Source organism: Jaculus jaculus, chromosome 1, assembly GCF_020740685.1.
Source record: "Jaculus jaculus isolate mJacJac1 chromosome 1, mJacJac1.mat.Y.cur, whole genome shotgun sequence".
NCBI classification, from domain to species: Eukaryota; Metazoa; Chordata; class Mammalia; order Rodentia; family Dipodidae; genus Jaculus; species Jaculus jaculus.
The window spans coordinates 287,084,180-287,089,431 of NC_059102.1; the positions used below are offsets into that span (position 1 = coordinate 287,084,180).

A 5,252-nucleotide genomic window follows, 5' to 3' on the forward strand; every position below is an offset into this window, starting at 1 on the left:
TAAAGAGGCTGAGAAACTGAAAGTTGCTCAGTCGAACAAGCTGAACGCATTAATAGTCCCAGCCCAAAAGGGTTGGAAAATCTCTGGAGAGTTACTGATACTGAATCCACATTTAAAGGCCAAGTAAACTATATTAAATACAGTGTTCTGTCCATGGGTGATGGCAATAGAGACAGATGGTACATTTAGGAAGAACAGTGTTTGTGTGCCTGTAATGGCTTCCTAGTCACATTTTTCCTCTCAAGATCCCTAGCCTGTCAGATGGGGACTCCCACGTTCAAGTTAGGTCTTCCCTCTTTGGTAACTGTCCCATATGTCAGTTCTCTCTCGAAACACCCTCACAGACACACCCAATGGTAGACTGCACTACTGCTAGACATCTTTCAGTGCAGTCATAATGACAACCAGGACTAAACATCATAGGCTTGAATACAGATTATAAGGCTATTTTTCCTCTTTACATGTGAAATATCCAAATGCATGTGCACGCACACACACACCTCAAGACACCAAAGTATAATGGCACCACAATCCAATATTGGCAGCATAGTGAGTTTGCTGAGGTTACTTACAGAGCAGGGTAAAAGGCTATTTATAGAAAAGATGACTCCAAGTTTTCTGCATCAGTGAACATCCCATTCAAGCGTAGGTGATGTGTAACAGAAGCTACAGCTCTTGAGAACTCTGCACAACTTGTAAACAGCTCTCACTGGAGAGTCCCTCAGCAGTAATTTACTATTTCTATAACCTTGAGGAGGGATCTTGTGACCTTTTATGCTTTAGTTTTCCCAGAGTTGTTGACCATCTGAGTCTCTTGTCCATCACTCCTCCCTTCGTAAAGGAGTTCTTCAATCCATAGGAAGTGCTATGCTACAGTTGGCGAGGTGAGGGTATTTACATGTAGGGTCATTATTTAGAAAGGCTATACCTTAATGTTTTGTTGAGGGATTCTCTGATTGGCTGGAATTTTAGCATTTCTTTTGGTTTACCCTAAGGTTTCACTGATTTTATGTGTTAGGTATGATTGAGTCTTGCCCAATTCTTCATTGCTGATCTGTTTCTTTCATGAAGTGGACACTATCCTGGTTCATCAAGTATATGCTGTCCTGTGTTTGTTCTTGTGGGAATGTCTTTCTTCTTCCTTGTACAGTCTTCTTCCAGAATTTTCAGTAGAACTGGCTTGCTTGACATGAATTGCCAAAGTTTGTGTTTGTTGGAAAATACCTTTATTTCTCTATTAATTTGAAAGATAACTCTGGTGGATATGGCATTCGTGGTTGGCAGTTATTTACTTTCAGAGGTCTGGAATTATTCTGATATTCTTTCCTTTATATGTGAGATGTTCTTTTTCCCTTACAGCTTTTGGTATTGTTTCTTTACTTCGTATTTTTGACATCTTTACAATGAAGTGTTGTGTAGGAGCACTTGGTCAAATTTATTTGAACGAGTTCTATATGCCTCTTGTGTTTGGGTATGAACTATTTCTATGTTTGGGAAATTTTCTCTTATAATTTCATTAAATAATTGAATAATTCCCTTTTAATTTGTGTCAACTCCTTCTATACCTCATATTCTAAGGTTTGGCTAATTGGATGTATCCCAGAATTCTTTGAAATATTAGTCATATTTAATTTTTTTCTTTGTATATATATATTCTACTGACTGAAATTTGCCTTCAATTCCTGAAATTTGTTCTCCATGGTCTTTATTAATATCTCTTTCTGATGTGACTTTTTAAATCTGTCTGATTATTGATTTTAATTCTATAATTTATGTTTGACTCTTTCCCAGTGTTTCAATTTCCTTGCTGAACTTTCTTCCATATTTATGATTTATCTTCCAATTTACTCACTGTTTCATTCACTATGCAAACTGTTTTGACAAGGTCTTGAGCCAATACATACATACATATATATACATATATATATATATATATATATATATATATATATATATATATATATATATTAGATCACTCATCTGCTTACTTGAGATATCTACATGGAAGGTAATTGCATTTAGATGTAGAGCTCTAAGTTCTTTCTCTGGCATCTTCAGCTTCTATCATGGCAGAGTTGAGAGGTTGGGAGTGTATACGATCACTTGGCATCTTTACTCTCTGTGTGCCTTTTCTGTGTCTGAAGCATTCTTGAAGATAGATGTGTTTTCAGCCTTACTTCTTCCCCTTTTCTAGCTCAGTTTGCTGGTTTGTTTTGACTTTTGTAAGTCCTTTTAGGGAAAGGTAGGTTGTATTTACTAGGAAGAGTGCTTCTTTCAGGTTTTGATGGGGTTGACAAAGTGCTGAACCATGCATATTTGTAGTTAGTTCTGGTTTTACTCAGCTGTAGGATACCTTTTGGTATTACATATCTTTTTTTCCATTAGTTTATAGTGCATCTGTTATTAGAATATTGGTTTGAGAGGACATGGCTTATAGATATATTAGGGGAAAAGGGTGGTAGTATTTGAGTAGTGAATTAAGGAAAGGATAGGAGACAATGTGAGAGTGAGGTCTAGAAGAGGATATAAGTGTGTACACTGGAGCTGTGTTAAGGAAAACTGGAGACTATTGTACCTACAGAAATGTAGAGAATTGGGTGTTCATAAATGTAGAAAAGTAAATCACAGACATGAAGGTCTGTCCTGATGAGATAGAGATGTTTAATACAGAAGTTTCACAATTAATGCATAAAATTTTAGGTATTAAAGAAACATACAACTATAGTGCCTAAACTGCTAAGTCATTGTCACCAAGAAATAAGTTAAATACAGAACATCAATAATTAAAATGAACATGGGAACTGCAAAGACAAAAACAGTAAACCTGAAAATAAAGTTTACATATATATTTCCACAGTGCACAAATGTCCTTCCTTCTTTGACTGAGATTACAGTTTTTAATGGGAATATACCAATTCAATCAGATTGAATCTGTGTGTGGTGTAGAGTTCAGGTCATTTAGGTGAGACAGTGTTCTGTTATAGTAAATCTCCTGTCAATGTTCCCCAGCCTCAGCTAGACTGCTCCTAGGCCAGCTGCATTCCAGCACACTGCCAATGAGACTAGAGCTCCCATTGGAAGGGCGCTCTGTCATTTGAAGGAATGTTGAAGTCCTGCCCAAGTGAGTATCTTAGTGTACTGGCCACAAGTGCTGGGAACCCCTGCAATGTTGGCAGCCAGTGGAGGGTAATTATGAGACAAGCTCACCAAACCAAACAAATTTCTCTGGAAGGGAACCTGGACTTTCTCTCCTGGTCTGCAAGGTTCTCTAATTTACTTTTCTATTAAAGCTGGAGGTGTTCAGTCATCATCAACCTCTGTGAAAGCTGTTATCAAGCCTACACCAGATTATGCCCTGGATATTCGATCTTACCATGCCTGAGTGTCACCTGTCATTTTCCTTCTATAACTTTTAAAATCCATGGATGTAAAACACAGTCTTTCTCCATTCTCAACATTGAATTCCTAGCCAGGGTGTTACTGCCTCCTCCTATGCGGCCAAGTGGAAAGAGCTGATTTTTTAAAAATCCCTGAAATGATTATATGCATTCATAGCACAATCATTAGTTATGAAACAGTTTTTCCTGTACTGAAAATTACTTAGTGAAAATGCACAATAATTATTTTTATTTTAATATGCAATTAGTTTATACATGAAATTGAACCTTTCTACATGTAGTTTTAATATTTTTCATTAAAGCAACAGCTTTTCATTACAAACTTATAAATTTCAAGAATTATATTAGGTTGGCGCTGCTGGTGGTAGTGGCATCCAGGAACAATCATGGAACACGCTGTGGCGCCCTGGCAGACCAAAGGAGGCCCCCAAATCCAACAGTGCCAGGGGCTGTGGGTCGAGGAGGAGCCCTGGTGGAGCACACCCCAACCCCTTCCTGGCTTTCATGAACCCCTACCACACCCACTGTGTCCCCCACAGACCTCATGGTGCTTGCCGAGCAGGTACAGAATGCTGATGAATTCATCTGAGCAACTGCTATCAACCACCTGAAGGTCATAGCTGAGCAGCTCCAGAATTTGCAAGAAGAAAGCTAGGAAGGTACTGAATGAAGTTCGTGAAGATGCTGACTTGCACCACGTACCTGGTAATATAATGAAAAAAACCTGGCAATATTTACAGTCTTTATAGATGGGAGAGTAGTCAGCAGCAGTACTTTTCCATTATTTCTCTAGAGGAAGGAGGCACAAGTTGTCCATATGACTTCCTTGGTGCCTACAAGCTACAGCATGGCTTTGTCTTGGACCCTGTATGAGGACATTGAGGAGAGAGATGCTAACATCAGCATGATGGAAAAGCTGCTAAGCCAGCAGATACCCATAACACCATGCACTGAGTCCACTTTGCAGGGACGGACTCACTGAGCATGGACTCTGACCAGTAGCCCTCATGATATGGCCTGACTGCCACCTTCTTTCTTGGGAGGAGACTCTGGTGAGTATAAAAGCTGCTGTTTTTATTGCTCTCAGTTGGGGTGGTAAGGAATTCCACACTCCCTTGGAGATCTTCTTGGGGCACAAAGGCCCAGCCAGTCAGTTACAGAGGGTTGGCTCATACTTCCAATATGCCCAGCTGTTCTTCCCTTAAGCCAAAGTATGAGAGAAAGAAGATCCCCTTTTCTGAAGAGCCCAGGCTCCCAGGGTGACCTGGCACTTATACTATAGTCCAGGATATTTTCCATTTTTAAAAAAATATTTTATTTATTAGAGAGAGACAGAGAATGAACACACAAGGGCCTCCAGCCACTACAAACAAACTCGAGATGCATGCACCCCCTTGTGCATCTGGCTCACATGGATACTGGGGAATTGAACTTGGGTCCCTGGGCTTCACATGCAAGTGTCTGAAATTCTGAGCCATCTCTACAGCCCTTAATTTTTTTTTTCCTTTCCCTCCTTCTTTCTTTGTTTCTTTCTTTGTTTGTTTGTTTCTTTCTTTCTGTCTGTCTGTCTGTCTTATTTTTTTACCAGGTTTGTTTCCAACTTACAGAAATCCTCCTACCTCTGCCTCCTGAATGCTAGGATTAAAGGCATGTACCACCACACCCAATTTATTATTAAAATATTTCAAAAATAAAACATATTGTAGAAAACAGAATGAGGCAGAAAGGGTGCAAAACAAGGAAAACAGCTGAGATGTTTTACTCAGTTCCTGAGCTATCTCAGATTTGTTTATTATTTTGAGTTGGGCTAAAAACCTCCTCCATTTAGACCAGCTGACAGAAAGCTGGAAAAAG

General features: G+C 39.2%; 1 pseudogene; it reads left to right on the top strand.

Annotated features, from left to right (window-relative positions):
• Positions 1 to 3,784: 3,784 nt before the first annotated feature.
• Positions 3,785 to 4,380, top strand: LOC101595633 (annotated as a pseudogene).
• Positions 4,381 to 5,252: the final 872 nt, after the last annotated feature.